The 23,590-nt window shown below is 41.7% G+C and overlaps 1 long non-coding RNA gene across 1 annotated transcript; it reads left to right on the top strand.

Annotated features, from left to right (window-relative positions):
• The first annotated feature begins 1,823 nt into the window (after nucleotides 1–1,823).
• On the top strand, nucleotides 1,824–22,214 carry LOC143810041 (uncharacterized). The gene is made up of 3 exons (XR_013222617.1): nucleotides 1,824–1,902; nucleotides 19,995–20,068; nucleotides 21,957–22,214. It is a non-coding gene; the product is annotated as an uncharacterized LOC143810041 (long non-coding RNA).
• Nucleotides 22,215–23,590: the final 1,376 nt, after the last annotated feature.

The raw sequence follows: 23,590 nt of genomic DNA, 5'->3' as shown, positions 1-23,590 counted from the left end.
AATAATCTCTTCAGAGAGAAGCTCATAACTCATTAGCTTTACCTCTCCATCCATTTTGGTTAATTTTGCTTAGCAAATTTCAAATATCCTGTTTACAGTGGACCATCTGTTATTACATTTGATCCTGTTGCAGGGCGGTTTCTGACGGAGTTACACGTGAATCTGAACCTTAGATTTATTCTATACTTTTATTCTATACTGTGCATAAATATAATGATAAAAATTCCTTTCTAAGAACTATTGTTTTGTCACTGTTGGGAGCATTTCATCTATTCAGACATACCAAATTACACATTAGGCCTGCTGTGATAGATTGAGTTATTTTAGTACACTTAAACTTTCTTTTTCATTGCAGCACAATGTCTTATTACATGTGAAATCATTACCATTAGGACAGTACTCTGCGGCAATATAATGCCTGAATGTGGTGCGCAGTGATCTTATGCTATATAGCAAACTTTCATGCAATATATGAGCCGCATTTATTAGCATAAGGTGGGAGACCTCTTTGTGAATTTTGCAGTAATTGCTAACAATCATTATATGCTGTGGCATTGCATATCACTTGATAGCTTGATTATTGTGAAAACCTTATAATATCAAATGGATAATCATATATTCATTCATATAATATTGTTTTATTATTTTTTATTTTTCCATAGCGAGCAATATATATATATATTTTTGCATATAAGGTCCAGGTAAAGCAGATGTAGCTCTCTGGTAATGTACAAGTGCTCTTTTGAATTTATTATCCAACCTCTTTTACATTGAGTATAATAGATTAATCGTCTAATCAGATACACGCACATACTTTACTTTCAAGGAATATTACAGTTTGCTAACATGCTCTTTTAGTTGTCTTGGTTACACTGATTGAAGGTCATGCAAATCACATAGGGAAAAGAGATAAGGCGCCAAATACAGTAGATCCTGAGCATTATTACAAATGTCATCTATACCAGACTCTATTCATTTTAAAATCCTCTTGATACATTTCTGCTTGGCTCTGAACGGAGACTGATATTTAGTAAGATCCACATCCTGATACCATAATCTGTTTTGAAGGAATGTTGCAATACTTGCTTATCAGATGATACATTGCTTAAAGGAGTAGTGCATCTATTCATGTACTAGTCTTGTCAATTTTGTGGCTGATACAATGCTAGTTTTGATACTAGTCTTGGTGACTGGCAGCGCCTGATACCATCTGTAATGCACTGATGCCAATAAGACATATATAACATATATATATATATATATATATATATATATATATATATATATATATATATATATATATATAATAACATGTGGTTTCTGGTCCAAAAGTGGCAACGTTTGAATTAACCTCGCTTAATTATTTTGCTCATTTAAAACTATATATAAAGAAAGCCCTGAATATATTGGCTGCGGTGATTACTAGAGATGAGTGAATTTATTTGAGAGCAATAGAATTTTTCTTGAATATGGACTTATTTCAATTTACTTCACATGAATAAAGCAAAATGGCGCCATTTTGCTGAACTGAACAATTCTAAACAGTTAAAAAAATAATGCTAATAATAAAAATAAATAAATAACATAAATTAACAATAATATTAATAAAAATAACTAATAATAATACTGCAGCCCATGGTCCAGTCTTCCACACTTCATCTTACCCCTTATTCCGTTGTACTCATTCTCTACAGCCTCTTTACTCAGGGTCGTGGCTTCAGCATCAACTAGCTCTCTGGGCACACATTGTGATGTCATGGTGCATCCACGCTGTAATGTCTGAGGCCTAGTGGAGCTGGAAGTCACGGACTGAAGTGAAGAGGCTGAAATGTATGAGGTAAAAGAAGGGGGAAAGAAGAGGCATAAAGGACCAAATGGCGAGTTGCAGTGGCAGAAGAACAGGTAAGCGGTGAGGTACATTTGTTTACATCCTACGTTTTTTATGCTCTGAGATCTATGGACACCCCAGAGTATAAAAAGGAACATTCAATTTGCATCAAATAATTTCACTGCAAATCAAATTTCCCTGTAAAATCCGCATAATATGATGAATTTGAATAGTTGTAGATTTAATCAACTCTAGTCACTACAATAGCAGCGTGACAAGCCCCCGAAGAAATCCATAGTGCGAAACGTGCGTTAAGGCTAAGGACCTAGCATGCACCTCACTTGTGTCCCACATGGGTAAGCACTGTATCTAGCACTTTAACAGGCACTCTGCACTTTTTCGTCAGACTGTGTGTCTTGATGCTGGATATTTGCCTCAACTGTGAACTGTAACTGTGGGTATACTAAGTGATATTGCTCAGACCCCTGGCATTTCTTGCTAGCACATACAGTGGGGAAAAAAGTATTTAGTCAGCCATCAATTGTGCAAGTTCTCCCACTTACAAAGATGAGCGAGGCCTGTAATTTACATCATAGGTAGACCACAACTAAGAGTCAAAATCCAGAAAATCACCTTGTCTGGTTTAGAAAGATTTATTTTGCAAATTATGGTGAAAAATAAGTATGTGGTCATTTAAAAAAGTTCATCTCAATATTTTGTTATACAGTGTGTCCGTAAAGTCATGGTGCACTTTTGACCAGTCACTGGAAAGCAACAAAAAACTATAGAAATGTGAAATTTGCTCCAAATAAAAGAAAAACTCTCCCAGTTTCATACCTATTCAGTGCAGTTTGATGTGGGCTCCATTTGTTGTCCTACACACATCCAAATGATAGTGAAGTTCTTGCCACACATGGGTAAGGACGTCTGGTGTAACAGAGTGAATAACGTCTGTGATTCTCTGTTTTAAGTGATTAATGTGCAACGTACACATGTTGGTTCACATAACCCCAAAAGTCTAAGGACTTCAGATCGGGGGATTGTGGTGGCCATGGCTTGACAGAACCCCTTGACAGAACCCCTGCCTATCCACAGCCGGGGAATATTCTATCCAGAAACTCACGAACAATGGTGGCGTAGTGTGGAGGAGCGCTGTCCTGTTGAAAGATGACACCTTCTGGAAATTGTGGCACTGCATAAATTTCCAACATGTCAAGATACATGTTTGCCATCACAGACCGCTCCGTGAAAAAAAATGGGCCTATCACCTTATCATGCATCAGGCCACACCAAACGTTCACTTTAGGGGTGTTACATTCATACTCAATGTAGGCATGAGGATGTTCAGCAGCCCATATTCCGACGTTAGGTCAATGAACATGTCCACACATATGGAAGGTCGCCTCATCGCTAAACACAGTCTTCTGCAAAAATCTTGCATCAATGTCGATCTCATGAAGCATACCTGTAGCAAACGCGCATTGTTTGGGTCTATCCGCCAGTTTGATAGCGTGCAACTGCCGCAATTTGTACTCCGTAAAACAGAGACATTTCTTTAACACCTTATGAATGTAGTCTTGCTTAGGTGTAATTGTCGAGCACACTCGCGCACAAAATTTTAGGGCTCCTTAGGTAGCTATCCCGTATAGCCTCTCCACTGGTTTGTCCACTAAACTGCCGATTTCCTTCAACTGCTTATCCCACTGAGTAATGTTATTCCTATGTGGTGGTGCGTTGTTTTAAACACGCCGATATTCACGTAGCACTTTGGTCACGGATTCTAATTTAGCGAGCCACAGAACACACTGAACTTTCCTCTGTACCATCCATATCTTGACTGGCATGGAAAACCACACAGCTGGTATAAGATTGTGGTTGCATGATGTCACAGACCTGGCAGTGTATTAATCAGAGTTCAGTTTATCAGTGGTTAATCTGACTGGGGGCTCAGCAAAAGCTTAAATGAATTTGTGTTGTTTGATTGGTTCTTGTTATCTCTCCTCATGAACAAGTCTGATAGGAATGGGTCAGAGAAACAGCACCAAAATGTAAACTATAAATAGATCCTGTGACTGGTCAAAAGTGCACCATGACTTTACGGATACACTGTATATCCTTTGTTCCTTTTCTGTAAGTCTTCACAAGTTTGGAATGCTGGTGGTATGTTGGCCCATTCCTCCATGCAGATCTTCTCTAGAGCAGTGATGTTTTGGGCCTGAGCTGGGCAACACCAACTTTCAACTCCCTCCAAGGTTTTCTATGGGGTTGAGATCTGGAGACTGGCTAGGCCACTCCAGGACCTTCATATGCTTCTTACAAAGCCACTGCTTCATTGCCCTGTAATTGTGCTTGGGATCATTATCATGCTGAAAGACCCATCTACATTTCATCTTCAATGCCCTTGCTGACGGAAGGAGTTTTGCACTTAAAATCTCACGATACATGGCCCCATTCATTCTTTCATGTACATGGCTCAGTTGTCCTGGTCCCTTTGCAGAGAAACAGCCCCAAAGCATGATGTTGCCACCCCCAAGCTTCACAGTAGGTATGGTCTTCTTTGGATGCAACTCAGCATTCCGTCTCCTCCAAACACGACAAGTTTTGTTTCTACCAAACAGTTCTACTTTGGTTTTATCAGACCATATCACATTCTCCCAATACTCTTCTGGATAAGCCAAATCCTCTCTAGCAAACTTAAGATGGGCCCAGACATGAATTGACTTAAGCAAGGGGACACGTCTGGCACTGCAGCATCTGAGTCCCTGGTGGCGTAGTGCTACTGATGGTAGCCTTTGTTATGGTGGTCAGAGCTCTATGCAGGTCATTCACTAGGTCCCCTGTGTCGTTCTGGGATTTTTGCTCACCATTATTGTGATCATTTTGACCCCAGATCGAGTGAGATTATCAGTGGTCTTGCATGTCTTCCATTTTTTATTATTGCTCCCACAGTTGATTTCATCACACCAAGCTGTTTGCCTATTGCAGATTCAGTCTTCCCAGCCTTGTCCAGGGCTACAATTTTGTTTCTGGTGTCCTTCGACTTTTTTTCACCAAAGTGGAGTTTGGAGTGTGACTGTTTGAGGTTGTGGACACGTGTCTTTTATACTGATAACAAGTTCAAACAGGTGCCATTACTACAGGTAATTAGTGGATGACAGAGGAGCCTCTTAAAGAAGAGGTTAAAGGTCTGTGAGAGCCAAAAATCTTGCATGTTTTTAGGTGACCAAACACTTATTTTCCACCATAATTTGCAAAATAAATCTTGCCAAATCAGACAAGGTGATTTTCTGGATTTGTTTTCTCATTTTGAGTCTCATAGTTGTGGTCTACCTATGATGTCAATTACAGGCCTCTCTCATCTTTTTTAAGTGGGAGAACTTGCACAATTGGTGGCTGACTAAATACTTTTTTCTCCACTGTATTCTATCCCACTTCCAGTTCCCAATGGGGCAGTTTCTGGTACATGCAATGTGACGCACAGTTATCTGAATTTGTGAGCCTTAGAAAGACTTTTTGCATACAGTGCTATTAATTTGTATGTTGCCGCTTGTTGTTTTCTTTTTGTCATCGCTATTTACCCATCTTTATTACTGTAATGTTTTACATGATTTTTCTGTGTGTTTAATAAAATGTTGTAATTTTCATTAAGGTTGTTAAATTTTATGTACTGTTCGAGGCATTAAACTCTGAAATTCTCTGTAGGAACTATTTATAATGGGAGTTGTCCCCCCTTTGCTATTTACTAGCACCCTTTCCTATATAAGGATTTAATATATACAGTATGTATTTATGAGATGTCGGTTTTTGTTAAACTAATAGCAGCATGTAAACAGCTTTCAGTATCATAAAAAAATTATTTTTTCAGTCATCTCAAAACTTCTTTGATTTTAAAAAAAACCCTTCTAATGACAGGGTCAACCACTCTTTTTTTCACGAAATAGTTAACTCTATGCAAAGACAATGTCAATCTCTGTGTTTGCGTACACAGACTAGTCTAGGAATGTCTTCACTCACCACTGCACTTTGCTGATATCACACCCACAGTTGTGCGATTGACAAATCTGTGACTGCATGGAAAGCAGAGATGAGCAGACATTGTCCCTCTTCTACCCTTTTTTGTTAAATAAAATGCTAAAGACATAGTGAATTTCATATTTTCCTAGAGCAGAAGAACACCCCAAAGAATGGGTCTGTTTACAAATATAAACTGTATGTGAAACCACCCCTAGGCTACATTCAGAATACAATGTAATTTTATGGGCTAGTCATGCCCACAAATTGCATATCAGGAACCTAGCTGCAGACTTAAAGCAGGAGTCTGTGCACATGTCCTGAGAGAGCGTGTGAGGAGAGTTGCGGAAGGCTTACCTGCCGGCACGCAGGACAGGAGGCACATGACCTCTAGGGGGATGACCGGAGGCGGGGCCAGACACCGAATAGCGGCTGTGGCCGGCAATGCCGGAGAGTAGTCAGGACGTGCTGAAGTCAAGCCGGGAAGGTCGGAGCAATACCAAAGGGTGAAACGCAGAGAGTGGTCAGGACATAGCCAGAGGTCAGAAAGCTGAAGATAGCGGTACAGTACAAACGGGGCAGACAGGAGAGAGGTACGATTACCAAGCCAAAGGTCTGAACCAGAAACACACCATAAACACAGAGTCACAAGGCAATGCATGGAACACAGAACAGGTCATACACAGGAATGTAAACGGACTAAAGAGTATGCAAGAATACCAGGGAGTCAGACACTCCGCAAAGATGAATGTATCACTGACAAGGAACCCCAGGCAGAGTCGTGTAAATATAGGCCTCCCTGAACCAAAATGAGACCATGCAAAATTAACCCTGCGCAGGCAGGAAAGAGAACCCAGTCTGCAACCATGACATTACAGATGTGACTTGGTCCTTGGGTAACTTGAAGTAGTCACCCTTATCATAAATGGGTAAATTCTGCTACATACAGGTAATCTGATCATCCCCTGTATGTAGAAGAGCCGATCGGGTTAGGGCATTTTCTAGTCTCCCATGAAGACTATTGAAGCATACCAAAAGTGAAAAAAAAGTTTAACATTTTTAAAAAAATATAAAAGTTCAAATGACCCCACTTTCAACCACATTTAAAATAAAACAATAAAAAAATCAATCATACACATATTTGGTATCACCAAGTTCAGAATCTATAAAAATAAAAAAGGATGAACCTTATTGCTAAACAGCGTAGCTAGAAAAAAGCCAAAGCGCCATAAATACGTTTTTTTGGTCACCTCGACATTGCATTAAAATGCAATAATGGGAATCAAAAGATCGCATCTGCACCAAAATGGTATAGTTAAAAATGTCAGCTCAGCGCACAAAAAATAAGCCCTCACCCAACAAGAGATCACGAAAAATGTAGATGCTGCGGGTATTGGAAACTGGCGCAATTTCAGCGCTGAAATCTCATCTCCTGAGATCTCCGTGCCGAGATCTCCATCTGCTCATGCGCCGCCCCGCCCGGCGGCCATTTTACCAAAGTCCACCGCACAGGATACCATGGGACTGCTGGGGTGGGCCCCTGCAGCACCGGAGACCACCGCAGCAGCATCGGGCAGCGCCAGCTGTGCACCCGCAGCACCGGAAACACCAGCAGAACACCAGGCAGCAGCGCTGGATACCCACAGTAGCACCGCCAGACACCCCCACAGCACCGCCGGGCACTGGAGACACCCACATAGCACTGGGTAGCAGCACAGGACACCCGCAACACAGCCAGACACCCCTTCATCCCAGTCTGCGGCCTTCAGCTACAATACCGATAAGGTACATTCGCATTATAAGACGCACCCCCATTTTCCCCCCAAATTTGGGGGAAGAAAGTGCGTCTTATAATCCAAAAAATACAGTATTTGGATTATGAAATGAGGCCTAGTGCCTGTAACAAATTGTTATCCAAAATTCATGAAATGAGGGCTGGTGCTTGCACCAGACTAGTATGTCAAATTATTTGGATTAAGAAATGAAACCTGATGCCTACTCTTCCCTCGTTCGAGGTGCACTCCGTCCGCATCTACTCCTCCTCCAACCTCCAGCTGGCTGTCATCTACCGCCCCCCAGAACTAGCCATCTCCACCTTTCTTGACCACTTCACCACCTGGCTACTTCATTTCCTCTCAGCCGACATCCCCACTATCATCATGGGTGACTTCAATATCCCCATTGACACGCCTCTAAACTTTTATTGCTCACTGCCTCCTTTGGTCTCACTCAATGTTCATCCGCAGCCACCCATAAAGATGGCCACACATTGGACCTCATCTTTACCCACCTCTGTTCCCTTACTAATCTCACTAACTTACCTCTCCCCCTGTCTGACCACAACCTACTGACATTTTCTTCCCTCTCCCCTCCTAGTGCGCAACCTCCACTCCACAAACTCACTCACTCTTGCAGAAATCTCAAACACCTCAATCTACACTCACTCTCTGAGTCCCTTCTCCCTCTTACAGACATAGCTTCCTTCCATGACACAGATGCTGCTGCCACTTTTTATAATACCACAATAACAGCAACAGTCGATTCAGCCGCCCTGCTCATGCATAGCAAAACTCGTAGAATCAACAGGCAGCCCTGGCTAACCAGCCTGACCAAAGAACTGAGACGGGCTTCCAGGGTCGCAGAAAGGAGATGGAAGAGATCTCGTTCTGCTGAGCACTTCACTGCATGCAAGCAGTCCCTCGACAGCTTCAAGTCCACGCTCACTGCCGCAAAACAAACTTACTTCTCATCTCTCATATCCTCCCTGACTCACAACCCTAAACAGCTCTTCAACACTTTCAATTCTCTCCTCCGTCCCCCAGCATCTCCTCCCTCCCCTCTCATTTCTGCTGAAGAATTTTCCTCTTTCTTTAAGCAGATGCTCAATAACATCAGACAATGCCCCTCCTATTGACTTCTCAGCTCTGTTCCAAAGCCAGCTTCTCCACCATGACAGACAATCAGCTCTCCATCCTTCTGTCAAGATCATATTTCACCACTTGCACGCTTGACCCGCTCCCATCCCACCTCATCCCTAACCTTGCAAAAGTCTTCATCCCAATCCTAACACAACTCTTCAACCTGTCATTTACAAACAGTGTCTTCCCCTCATCCTCCAAACACACATCAATCACACCTATCCTCAAAAAACTCTCCCTCGACCCGTCCTCTGTGTCCAGCTATCGCCCGATATCCCTTCTCCCTTATGCCTCAAAACTACTGGAACAGCATGTCCATCTTGAACTGTCCTCCCACCTATCCTCCTGCACCCTCTTTCACTGGTTACAATCTGGCTTCCGACCACATCACTCAAATGAAACTGCCCTAACTAAAGTGACCGATGACCTACTAACCGCCAAGAGCAAGCGACACTACTCTCTCCTCCTCCTGGACCTGTCTTCTGCCTTCGACACTGTGGACCATTCCCTCCTGTTACAGATTCTCTCATCTCTTGGCATCACAGACTTGGCCCTATCCTGGATCTCATCATATCTAACAGACCGGACATTCAGTGTCTCCCTCTCCCACACCACCTTTTCATCTCGCCCCCAGTCCGTCGGTGTTCCCCAAGGCTCAGTTCTAGGACCCCTATTCTTCTCCATCTACACCTTCGGCCTGGGACAGCTCATAGAATCCCACGGTTTACAATATCATCTCTACGCTGATGACACGCAGATCTGGATCTGACCTCACTTCCTTACTGACCAAAATCCCACAATGTCTGTCTGCTATTTCATCCTTCTTTTCTGCTCGTTTTCTAAAACTGAACATGGACAAAACAGAATTCATCATCTTTCCCCCACCTCACTCTACCCCTCCACCCGACCTATCCATCAATGTCAATGGCTGCTCACTTTCCCCGGTCCTGCACGCTCGGTGCCTCACGGTGATCCTTGACTCTACCCTCTCTTTCAAGCAACATATCCAAGCCCTTGCCTCCTCTGGCCGATTCCAACTCAAAAACATTTCCCGGATCTGTGCAGTCCTTGACCATGAAACCACAAAAACACTAGTACATGCCCTTATCTTCCACCTCGACTACTGCAGCCTCCTACTCTCTGGCCTCCCCTCTAGCACTCTGACACCACTCCAATCCATCCTAAACTCTGCTGCCCGACTAATCCACCTGTCTCCCCGTTACTCCCCAGCCTCTCCGCTCTGCCAGGCCCTTCACTAGCTTCCTATTGCCCAGAGGCTACAGTTCAAAACACTAACAATGACATACAAAGCCATTCACAACCTGACTCCATACATCTATGACATGGTCTCCCGGTACCTACCTACATGCAACCTTCGATCATCTCATGATCTCCTTCTCTACTCCTTTCTCATCTCTTCCTCCCACAACCACATCCAAGACTTCTCCTGTGCTTTCCCTATACTCTGGAACTCTCTACCCCAACACATCAGGCTCTCGCCTTCCACGGAAACCTTCAAGAAGAACCTGAAGACCCACCTCTTCCGACAAACCTACAACCTGCAGTGATCCCCAGTCTACTGAACCGCTGCATGACCAGCTCTACCCTCTCCTAGTGTATGCCTTGTCCTTGCAAAACATTATTAGCACAAAGGATTTATATTATGAAATCTGGGCTGGTGGTGGGAACACAGAATTAGCACAAAAGATTTTAATTATTAAATGGGGTTTGGTGCCTGCACCAGACTATTATCCCAAATGATTTGGATTATGAAATGAGGTCTGGTGCCTGAACCAAACTAGTACCTGCACTATATTTTTATCCCAAACGATTTAAATTATGAAATGAGGCATGATGCCTACACCCCAATATAGGCCCAAATGATTTTCATTAGTAAATGTGACCTCCAGAGTCCTGACTGCAACACAGCATTAGCCCAAATGTTTTGGAATAGGAACTGGTGCCTCCTGGCTGCACCCCAATAATATCCCTAACAATTTAGATTAGCAAATGGGGCATCTTGGCTACACTCCAATATTAGCCCTAATGATTTTAACTAGCAAATGTGACCTCCTGAGTCCTGACTGCAACACAGCATTAGCCCAAATGTTTTGGATTAGGAAAAGGTGCCTCCTGGCTGCACCCCAATATTAGCCCTAACTATTTTGATTAGCAAACGGGGCCTCCTGGCTGCACCTCAATATTAGCTTCAACGATATTGATTGGTTATACAAGCATGTAAGCAACAAAAATTACCCTAAAATGGCCGCTGCATTCCCTTCCCAGGCTTTTTCATAGTCTCTGATAGCCCCTCCTGTAGGCTGTGCTATGTACAATGTGATTCCATAGCACAAATCCCTACATATCAGGTTTCCTTAGACCCCAGTGAATGTGACATGCTGGAGGAATGACAAATGGATTTCACTGGAATCACCACTGTATTTTCAGAATTTTAGTGAAGTTAGGTATTAAATATTTTGTTCAAACTTTTGTCAGTTTGTATTTTTACATATGCGTCATATTTTTTATATCTAAAACTTGTATAAAGGTTTTTCTATAATGTTAGGCTAAATACAAGCATATCATTCTGTGTAGAGCATATTAATTTTCTTCAATTACACCACTTATACTGCTTTGATAGAATGAAATCAAAGAACAATGTCTCTAAAAGATATGTACATGTACAGCAGAAAAATTACAAACTAACAGCAAAAAGAGCTTTTATGAACATGTATTATTACTGTATATGTACTTTATGACAATAATCTTAAAGAGGAAAGAAACTTTGTAGGCCATGAAATACATGATTAGAAAAGGATGGTTGTGCATGTTTTACACTACACATTTAATGACTAGCTGAACTCTGTTATGTTCAGTATATAGGCCCAGCTATCTTTCTTGCAGTTGTTTTGATGTCTCCACCACTCTACAGATTTATCACTAAAATCAATGTATTACAATCTTTTTTCCCATTTTGGAGCATATAAAATAATTTTCATAAGCTGAAGAAATATTGCTTTTTATAAAAACTAAACTATGAAGAGGTAATTGGAGATTACAATTCAATTACTGCTAAACATTTGCCAGAAAAAGAGTTGGCTGAATGTATTAATTCACTGTTGGTAGCTAGCTACCTTCATGATATCAGTGCCAAGGAATTGTGCCAAGGACAGTTGGCTTGAAGTTCACACACTGACATGCTAATCAAGTAGAGATCAATTGTAGAACAAAGTCATCTAAAAGAAAATGTCTATGCCTAGCTCTCAACGCCAAACTTTTTGAACATACTGTACAGTATTCAACAGCTCAATTTTCCCCACATACACAAGCACCCCAAAATCTACACAAATCCATTGTTTATGATAATGGTTTGGGGAAGTATTTCTTTAGAGGGTTGCACAAATCTCCATGTGATAGCCTAAAGTAACCTGATTTCTGTTCAGTAACAGGTTGAAATCTTGCTTGCCATTGTCAGATCTTGCATTGTGTATTGGGTCCTGGCTTCCCTTTGGTTCTCCACAATGCCCGGCCTCATGTGACGGAAGTGTGTAGGCAGTTCTTGAATGATGAAAGCATGGATGCTATTGACTGGCCCTCACATTTCCTAATTAAGAACCTCTGGAACATTCTGGACTCAGTTAATCATTTACGATTATTTTGTAGTCATGTGAGATATGCAGAATTTTTGCACTAAATTCATCAAAATGGCACATGCAATTCATCAATTGTGTGCATAATAAAAAAAAAGATCAGGAAGACGCATGCCTCAAAACTTGTGGAAAAAATTGGACAAAAAAATTATTTTGTATATTAAATTTTTCCCAATTAACTGGAGTACATTTGTGATATATTTTACTACTTTTCAAAAAGTTATAAACTATGAATCAAGCAAAAACTTCTTGAAACACTAAACTCTGCACACAACAGAGTACATAAAAAACAGGCAAATAAAACAGCCTTTAAAAAAGGCACAATCAAAATCAATGAATCAGACTATATGTGTCAGCCAAAGCCACCAAATAGTTCCACAGACTTTACAGGAACTCACTGATGCCATAATCCAGGTATGAAAAGAGATGACTCAGGACACCATACAATGTCTCATCATGATTATCAGCAAACGCACATTTGGCAGTATTGCTTTCTTGAAGCACACTCTCATTGAGAAAGCAATACTGTGAAACATGCATCGGGGTATCCTGAGTGGACTTTTTAATACACATGGGTAAGTGCTAATGTTACCTCAATTGGATATCATTACATACTTGTCTGCCTCTTCATTGCATTTGCATTATACTTTAATATGTACCAGTGTTTTGCCTTGGTACATGCTGGAGCAAATTGATTTTATGTTATCTATCTGAGAAATATATTTACTCTGTGGTCCATTCTCTACTTGCTTGATGCTAATTAACCCAATTCTGCCATCTGCATACTATCCCGTCAGGGCCGGACTGGGACTAAAATTCAGCCCTGGCATTTGAAGTTACACAGGCCCACTTGTCACATGGTGACTGTATAATATCTTTGTACACTTGTGGGTTACAAGAAGTGAGGGGAGTGTAACACGACTATATAACATATAATTACAGCTGTATCCAGCATTACAGCTGAGCTCAGTCCTATTTATGGCTTTTAGTTTCAGTACCAAGAAAAGCTGCTACTTTACCTACATAACTGGATCTCGTAGCTAATGAAGGGATTGAGACGACCAAAGGCTATGGAACCTCATTCTGATGCTCCATAAACTTTGCCTACAGCCACTTTTGGTTGCGCTGCGCAGCACGAGACCCGGAGACTCTGAAGAGCGGTGACATCAGTAACGTCACCACTCTTCAGATATTCCGGGTTTTGCGCTGAGCTCGGCGACTGTGAAGAGCGGTATTGTTACTACCATCACCGCTCTTCAGAGTCGCTGGGTCTCGCCAGGTCTGGGCTAGTAGTGGGGGGTGTCTGATAGACACCCCTCCATTACTTACACCAGGGATTGATAGCAGCTGACATTACGCAGCTGACATCAACCCTAAAAATCATTACACATACCAATATTAAATGCTCTGGTGGCTGGGAAAAGCAGTGGAGTTGGTGCTATTCCCAGGCGCCGGGTGCTAACTACAACTGTCATTATCCTTGCCTGGTCTCCCTGTGAAGCATTTCTGCAGTATTTACATGCGCTGATCTCAGGCCACTAAACGATTGTGATCGACAATACTGAAGTCGTTCGCTTGTTTCCTGGCCCCTTTACACCAACTGAGAAAGAATGAAGGGAACAGAACAATCACAATTAGATCAATCTGTCCCCATACGGAATCATGTTATCAGCAGCACAACTACAGTTTACACGGGCGATGTGCTGCTGAGAACAAGGATTTCTGTTCCCACATAAACAATGCAATCACTGGATGAATAGGCAGCATTTTGCTTGTTTAGTATAATACACTCCTCAGTCCTCCATATAGTATAATACATTCCTCATTCCTCTATATAGTATTATACACTCCACATAGTCCTCCACATAGTATAATACACTCCTCATAGACCTCCATATATTAAAAATACACTGCAATTCCTCCATATAGTATAATATACTCCTCAGTCCTCCAAATAGTATAATACATTCCTCATAGTGCTCCATATAGTATAATGCCCCGCCATTGTCATCCATGTAGTACAATTCACTTCCCATAGTATAATGCACCCCATAGTTCTTCATATAGTATAATGTATTCCCCATTATCCTCGATACAGTATAATGCAGCCCACATATAGCATAATGATTCCACCCCAGAGTATAATGCAGCCACCCCACAGAATATATTGTAGCCCCCTGAGTATAATGTAACCCCCCAGATAATATAATGCAGCCCCCTCATATAGTGTAATGCAGCCCCTGCATATATAATATATGGTAGCCCCCTCATAGAGCATAATGCAGCCCCCCATAGAATATAATGTACCCCTCCATAGAATATAATACAGAACCCCATAGAATGTAATACAGCCCTCCCCCATAGAATATAATGCAGCCAGCCCCCATAGAATGTGATGCAGCCAGCCGCCCATAGAATGTAATGCAGCCAGCCACCCATAGAATGTAATGAAGCCAGCCCCGATAGAATGTAATGCCACCAGCCACCCATAGAATGCAATGCAGCCAGCCCCCATAGAATGTAATACAGCACAGCCCCCATAGAATGTAATACAGCACAGCCCCCATAGAATGTAATACAGCACAGCCCCCATAGAATGTAATGCAGCACAGCCCCCATAGGATGTAATGCAGCACAGCCCGATAGAATGTAATGCAGCCAGCCCACAGACAATGTAATACAGCACAGCCCCCATAGAATGTAATACAGCACAGCCCCCATAGAATGTAATACAGCCCCCCCATAGAATGTAATGCAGCCAGCCCCCATAGAATGTGATGCAGCCAGCCCCCCATAGAATGTAATGCAGCCAGCCAACCATAGAATGTAATGTAGCCAGCCCCGATAGGATGTAATGCCGCCAGCCACCCATTAGAATGCAATGCAGCCAGCCCCCATAGAATGTAATACAGCATAGCCCCCATAGAATGTAATACAGTACAGCCCCCATAGAATGTAATGCAGCACAGCCCCCATAGAATGTAATGCAGCACAGCCCCCATAGAATGTAATGCAGCTAGCCCCCATAGAATGTAACAAAGCACAGCCCCATAGAATGTAATGCAGCACAGCCCCCATAGAATGTAATGCAGCACAGCCCCCATAGAATGTAATGCAGCACAGCCCCCATAAAATGTAATGCACCACAGCCCCCATAGAATGTAATACAGCACAGCTGCCATAGAATGTAATACAGCACAGCCCCCATAGAATGTAATTCAGCACAGCCCCCATAGAATGTAATACAGCACAGCTGCCATAGAATGTAATACAGCACAGCCCCCATAGAATGTAATTCAGCACAGCCCCCATAGATTGTAATTCAGCACAGCCCCCATAGAATGTAATACAGCACAGCCCCCATAGAATGTAATGCAGCCCCCCCAATAGGCCCACAATCCAGTTATCACTCAGTGATATATTTAAAAAAAATAAAAAAACACTCACCTCTCCTCGTGCCCCGCGCTGCTCCTGGCTCCGGACTCAGCAGCTGCAGTCTGCCCGGTCACACAGCAGGTTCGCGATGATATGACGTCATCGCACACCAGCAGTGTCGGCGCCAGGCAGAGCGGGGAATGAAGGGAGAGGGAGTGTCAGCAGACGCTCTCTCCTCCATCATTGCATTCAACTGTACCGGCGTCATAGACGCCGGTATAGTTGAATGCGGCAGCGCTGGTGGGGGGTGAGTCGGCGGCGGCGGGGGGGTGAGTCAGGGGGGAATCGGCGCTGGCGAGCAGCCCACGACTGCCACCGACCCTTCTGGCATTTGCCAGAACTGCCCGATGGCCAGTCCGGCCCTGTATCCCGTCCATGTGCCCAGGGTCCATCAGACCATGGATGGGATAGTATGTCATCGGCAATCGGCAGTGAACCCAGCACTTTAACCCTGGAACACTGCTTTGAAACAAAATCGGCAGAGGCATAGAGAAGCATCGTGCAGGGAGGGGGCACCCTGCGTGCTTCCGTCAGAACAATGTGATGTGATTGCGTTGTCCTGAGGTTCTTTCAAACCCACGGCTCCAAGATGGCGGCGAGGTCCTTCCGGGTCCTGCAGGGAGGTGGCTTCTCAGTGCCAGCTGAGAGCAGGCACTGGCAAGCCTCCTTCACTGCCTGTCGGATCGCTGATCTGATAATCTAAAACAGTGTAGTGCAAAGTGTCAGATCAGCGATCTGACTTTATATAGTGATGTCCCTTCCTGGGACAATGTAAAAAAGTAAAAACTAAATATTAGCATGTGTAAAAATATTTTTTTAAAAATTCCTAAATAAAGAAAAAATATATATATTTTTTCCAATAAATACATTTGTTTATGTAAATAAAAAAAGGAACAATAAAAGTACACATATTTAGTATCATCACGTCCATAACTACTCGACCTATAAAACTGTCCCACTAGTTAACCCCTTTAGTGAACCCCATAAAAAAAGGTAACAAAAACAATGCTTTATCATCATACAGCTGACCAAAAAGTGGAATAACACGCGATCAAAAAGACTGATATAAATAAGCATGGTACCGCTGAAAACCTTATCTTGTCCTGCAAAAAATGAGCCATGACACAGTGTCATCAGAGGAAAAATAAAAAAGTTATGGCTCTCAGAATAAATCTATGCAAAAATAATAATTTTTTATATAAAATAGATTTTATTGTATAAAAGCGCCAAAACATAAAAAAGATATAAATGAGGTATTGATGTAACCATACTAACCCGAAGAATAAAACTGCTTTATCAATTTTACCACACAAGAAATGGTATAAAAGCCCCCCCCAAAAGAAATTCATGAATTGCTGGTTTTTGTTCATTCTGCCTCCCAAAAAATCATATTAAAAGGCGATCAAAAAATGTCATGTACCTGAAAATTGTACCAATTAAAACGTCAACTCGTCTCGTCAAAAACAAAATCTCACATGAGGTGCGCCAAAATATGGAAAAATTATAGCTTTCAAAATGTGGTGATGCAAAAACTATTTTTTGCAATAAAAAGCATCTGTGTGACAGCTGCCAAACATAAAAACCCTCTATAAATAGTAAATCAAACCCCCCTTTATCACCCCCTTAGTTAGGGCTAAAGTTAGGGTTAGGGTTGGAACTAAAGTTAGGGTTAGGATTGAGGCTAAAGTTAGGGTTAGGGTTGGGATTACGTTTAGGATTGGGATTAGGGTTAGGGTTGGAATTAGGGTTAAGGGTGTATTAGAGTTAGGGTTGGAGTTAGAATTGGGGGGTCTACTGTCTACTGCCAAACATAAAAAGCCTCTATAAATAGTTAATCAAACCCCCCTTTATCACCCCCTTAGTTAGGGCTAAAGTTAGGGTTAGGGTTGGAGCTAAAGTTAGGGTTAGGGTTGAGGCTAAAGTTAGGGTTAGGGTTTGGATTAGGCTTAGGATTGGGATTAGGGTTAGGGTTGGGATTAGGGTTAGGGGTGTATTAGGGTTAGGTTTGGAGTTAGAATTGGGGGGTCTACTGTTTAGGCATATCAGGGGCTCTCCAAACGCAACATGGTATCCGATCTCAAATCCAGCCAATTCTGCGTTGAAAAAGTCAAACAGTGCTCCTTCCCTTCCGAGCTCTCCTGTGCACCCAAACAGTGATTTAGCCCCACATATAGGGTATCGGCATACTCAGGACAAATTGGACAACTTTTGGGGTTTCATTTCTTCTGTTACCCTTGTGAAAATAAAAAATCAAAAAGAAAAGATCATTTTTGTAAAAAAAATATGATTTTTTATTTTTACAGCTGTACATTATAAACTTCTGTGAAGCACTTGATTCAAAGTGCTCACTACACATCTAGATAAGTTCCTTAGGGGGTCTAGTTTCCAAAATGATGTCACTTGTGGGGGGTTGCACATCGGGGCTCTCCAAACTAAAAATAGCATCCAATCTCAATTCCAGCCAATTTTGCATTGAAAAGTCAAACGGCGCTCCTTCCCTTGCGAGCTCTGCCATGTGCCCAAACAGTGGTTTACCTGCATATTTGGGGCATCAAGGTACTTAGGACAAATTGTACAACAACTCTTGGGGTCCAATTTATCCTGTTACCCTTGGTAAAATAAAAAATTTGGATCTGAAATACATTTTCTGTGAAAAAAGTTAAGTTTTTTTAAAAACATTTCAAAAATTCCTGTGAAGCACCTGAAGGGTTAATAAACTTCTTGAATGTGGTTTTCAGCACCTTCATGGGTTCAGTTTTTAGCATGGTTTAACTTTTGTGCATTTTCTATCATACAGACCCCTCAAAGTGACTTCAAATATGATGTGGTCCCCAAAAAATATGTTGTAAAAATGAGAAATCGCTGTTTAACTTTTAAGCCTTATAAATTCCTAACAAAAAGAAATTTGGGTTCCAAATTTGTGCTGATGTAAACATGTAGGAAATGTTACTTGTTAAGTATTTTGTGTGACATATCTCTGTGATTTAAGGGCATGAAAATTCAAATTTGGAAAATTGCAAAATTTTCAAAATTTTCACCAAATTTCCATTTTTTCACAAATAAACGCAAGTCATATCAAAGAAATTTTACCACTATCATGAAGTACAATATGTAATGAAAAAACAATGTCCGAATCACTGGGATCCATGGAAGCATTCCAGAGTTATTACCTCTTAAAGTGACATTGGTCAGAATTGTAAAAATTGGCCCGGTCATTAACATGCAAACCACCCTCGGGGCTAAAGGGGTTAAAAGATTTATTTAAAATGTATAGACTTTTATCTATTTTGCCAAATAAAATTATATTTGTTTTTTTATATTTGTGGGTGGTTTGTGAGCACCTTTGGTGCTCAATTGCAAGTTCAAATCACATTGAGTTGTCATGATATACACAATTGGATTCACTTTTGATTTTAATGTTTAATTTTGATTTTCAGGGAGTTTTGATTCCTGCCCTCAAATAGTTAATGATTTTGGTATTCATAGACTATTGCTATAATGTTGTTCTTAACGAATTATATAATTTATATCTGTAAGGATTTTCAACTTCGATGTGTGATCTAAGTGTTCCCTTAAATTTTTGGTGGAATGTAGTTTACAAGTTAAAATGGATTTGAAAAATGTTATTATATTTGTTTTTTTAATATTCATTCAACATGGCAACAAAGAAATCATCCTCAAGGTTTTTGCTGTCTATTTAACGAAATGGAAATGCTTTTAGAAACCCTTTACTTAGCCTCATTTTGTCAAGATATCAACAAATGGATGCATGCTTTTATCAAGATGTCAGTGTGCTCTCTTTTCCATCCTCAGTTTTCACTATCACATTTCTATTCAGTATTCTGTGTAATCTCCTATGCACTTACATGACTGAAATAGAAGCAATATTTATTATACAGAAATCAGAAGAACCAATAATTAGTATAGATGACTAAGGCAGAGCCTCTAGCCAGAATTCATTTTCTAGGATAAAAATTAGGATTGTTACATGAGCATATACACTTGGCAAGACTTCAATGGGAATATAGTTATTTATACATAAGAGTGTCAGGCAGTTGTTCAAAAACTAAGGGTGCTCTCTGGGACTGCATAGAGATATCTGGAATAATTTAGCTCTAGATGTGCTGAAATTCACTGATTTATAATCAACAGGATCAAAGCTGCAGAGGAGAAATACAATGGACATTTGTAAAAATTGCAGAGAGGAGGAATGACAAGATGTGCAGGTAAGCTATCTTCATAAACCTATCAACCATGAATCTTGGTTGATTTTTTCATCACTAATGGCCCTGATCTTTGTATACAGCTGTATTGAGATCAATCTGAGGAATATACAAGTGTATATAAATTGGACAACATAATGCAGAAAGATGCCGCCAAGATGCATTGCAAGAAAAGCAGGACCAACGCTGAGTAGTGAAGAGTAGTGTTGAGCGATACCGTCCGATACTTGAAAGTATCGGTATCGGAAAGTATCGGTCGATACCGGCAAAGTATCGGATCCAATCCGATACCGATACCTGATACCAATACAAGTCAATGGGACTCAAGTATCGGACGGTATTCCTGATGGTTCCCAGGGTCTGAAGGAGAGGAAACTCTCCTTCAGGCCCTGGGAACCATATTAATGTGTAAAAGAAAGAATTAAAATAAAAAATATTGCTATACTCACCTCTCCGAGGGAACCGGCAGCGTTGTTTGCTTAAAATTCGTGCTTTTCTTTCCTTACGTGAAGTCCCGGCTTTGTGATTGGTTGCGTCGCAGTCACATGGGTGACGCAACCAATCACAGCAAGCCGTGACGTAATTTCAGGCCCTTAAGGATTTTAAAATTACGTCCCGGCTTTGTGATTGGTTGCGTCGCAGTCACATGGGCGACGCAACCAATCACAAGCCGTGACGTCACGGGAGGCTGGACACGCGCGCATTTTAAAATGCGCGCTTGTCCAGCCTCCCGTGACATCCCGGCTTGTGATTGGTTGCATCGCGGTCAACCAATCACAAGCCGGGAGGCTGGACACGCGCGCATTTTAAAATGCGCGCTTGTCCAGCCTCCCGTGACGTCCCGGCTTGTGATTGGTTGCGTCGCGGTCAACCAATCACAAGCCAGGAGGCTGGACAAGTGCGCATTTTAAAATGCGCGCGTGTCCATCCTCCCGGCTTGTGATTGGTTGACCGCGATGCAACCAATCACAAGCCGGGACGTCACGGGAGGCTGGACAAGCGCGCATTTTAAAATGCGCGCGTGTCCAGCCTCCCGTGACGTCACGGCTTGTGATTGGTTGCGTCGCCCATGTGACTGCGACGCAACCAATCACAAAGCCGGGACGTAATTTTAAAATCCTTAAGGGCCTGAAATTACGTCACGGCTTGCTGTGATTGGTTGCGTCGCCCATGTGACTGCGACGCAACCAATCACAAAGCCGGGACGTAATTTTAAAATCCTTAAGGACCTGAAATTACGTCACGGCTTGCTGTGATTGGTTGCGTCGCCCATGTGACTGCGACGCAACCAATCACAAGCCGGGACTTCACGTAAAGGAAAGAAAAGCGCGAATTTTAAACAAAGAACGCTGCCGCTTCCCTCGGTAAGGTGCAGGCTACGTCGGAGAGGTGAGTATAGCAATATTTTTTATTTTAATTCTCTCTTTTACACATTTTTACATTAATGTTGTTTCGATACCGATACCCGATACCACAAAAGTATCGGATCTCGGTATCGGAATTCCGATACCCGCAAGTATCGGCCGATACCCGATACTTGCGGTATCGGAATGCTCAACACTAGTGAAGAGGTGCCAATTCATCATTGCCATTTATTTTTAAGTCACTGTGAAGACACAGCATTTAATCTTAATTATGCCAGACATCTATTTTCAGTAGGCCAAGAGACGTAGGCTATTGTCCGAATGTTGACAATTAAATTTATATATTTTTCTTCAGTAGGTCAAGAACCATAGACTGTTCTCATATGAGTCTAGAAGTTGACTATTGAAATTGATGAATGGCTGCTGTTTACCTCTTAAGTCAGCTCCTATAGTTTATTGTGTTGTTGTCTTTGGAGGAATTGGATTGAACAATCGATGTCTGCTAACATGTTGATTACTCATTGTAGCAGGCCATCTAGCTTGCTGACCAGCAATATAGCGAAGGACGAACTATGCAGATTGATTTGATACTCAAACTATGTATTAAACTCGTCCCACCTGACTCCTGACCTGTGGATGATGTCCTGAACCACAGATGTGGGTATAAGAAGAGATTTCTAGTCTTCTGCAAAGAAAAAGGAAAAGACTCTTGAAAAACACATCAAGAACACCATGGCTCCATAAAGAAGACTCTCTACAGAGCAACAGCCAAGGCACCATTTCACCAGCAAGGGGAACAATAATACACAAATGCCCAATATCAAAGGAAACAATGAATAGAAATAACTCATAACTGGATGTTAACACTGCAATAAAGGAGCTAAAAGCTCAGGAAGTATAATCCTAAAATATATTTATTTAATTGATTTAAAATACAATTGTGGTAAAATACAGAGAGTGCTAAGCAAATACGGTAGAGTAAAAGACTAGCAAACTAAAGTGCTTAGTGCCACAAAATCTCAATACATTCATATGGTTTTCTCTATCCAGTAGTAGCAAATTCACAATTAAATTGGGTCCACACATTAACTAGTCTGAACGAAAACCACACAAAAAATGGCCTAACAGAATGGCTGGCTAAATGCCAAATGAAAATGGCCTAAAGTATGTAGGGATGTATCTAGAATGATTTAGTCATGGATGTGAAAAAGCAGACACTAAGTAAAGCAGAAAGCGATAAAAGGCTAGACATGAAGTGACTTACTAGTGAATGTGCAGGCCTGAATACTCTACGTCGCCCTGATGCATGTTTCGTCACAACTTCATCAGGAGATTATCAATTAAATAAATATATTTTAGGATTATACTCTGTGGGCCTTTAGCTCATTTTTTTGCAGTGTTACCATCCAGGGGAACACAGATCTAACATTTTACAGGATGCCTGTTTAAGGGACCTCGGCCCTTGATGGAGAAATACAGATCTGCTCTATTGACCATCACTGAATCCATGCATACAATCGGAAAAGCCTTGGCATCAATGGACTGTTACCTTCCTAAGGTTGTTGTTACCTCCTCTCTGAGGGTGCCTGCCAAAAGTGGCGTGCACAGGTGGGGGAAGTCAGCCCTGGAAGCCTCAAAGTCGCAGCTCCTCTATTCCCGGAGAGTCAGCGGAACGGTGAGACTGTAATTTTGCACCATCTTGGGAATTTTGCTGGAACTATTCTATATGTCATTGTCTGTTTGGTGATTCAATAAATTATTGCCACACTATTTTACCCTCACCCTGTGTTATCCGAGTAATATGCCCACAGGAAAGGAGTGCTGGCATTCTGTGGGAAGAGCCCTAGGCCATGCAGTCTGGAACCAGCAGATGAGAGCACCCACTGACCTGCCATTTTCCCTCTTTTTTTGTGGTATATCTTGACGTTTTTTGCACAAAAATCTTCAAAATGTCATGAATTTGGCACCAAGTCAAAAAAATTTATTTTCTGTTTTCAACTTTTTTTGCGACAGTATACAAAAAAGTTGCGCTTTTCTAAATATGGCACAATAATTGCGCCAAAATACAGAAAATACAGATGTATACCAGGGGACTTGCACTTGATGAATCAGGAGAAAACATCTTGAATTGCTAAACTCTGCTCTCACAGCGGAAAACAAA

The sequence above is a fragment of the Ranitomeya variabilis genome, chromosome 2 (assembly GCF_051348905.1).
Source record: "Ranitomeya variabilis isolate aRanVar5 chromosome 2, aRanVar5.hap1, whole genome shotgun sequence".
Lineage (NCBI taxonomy): Eukaryota > Metazoa > Chordata > Amphibia > Anura > Dendrobatidae > Ranitomeya > Ranitomeya variabilis.
This window is presented reverse-complemented; position numbering and strand designations above follow the sequence as displayed.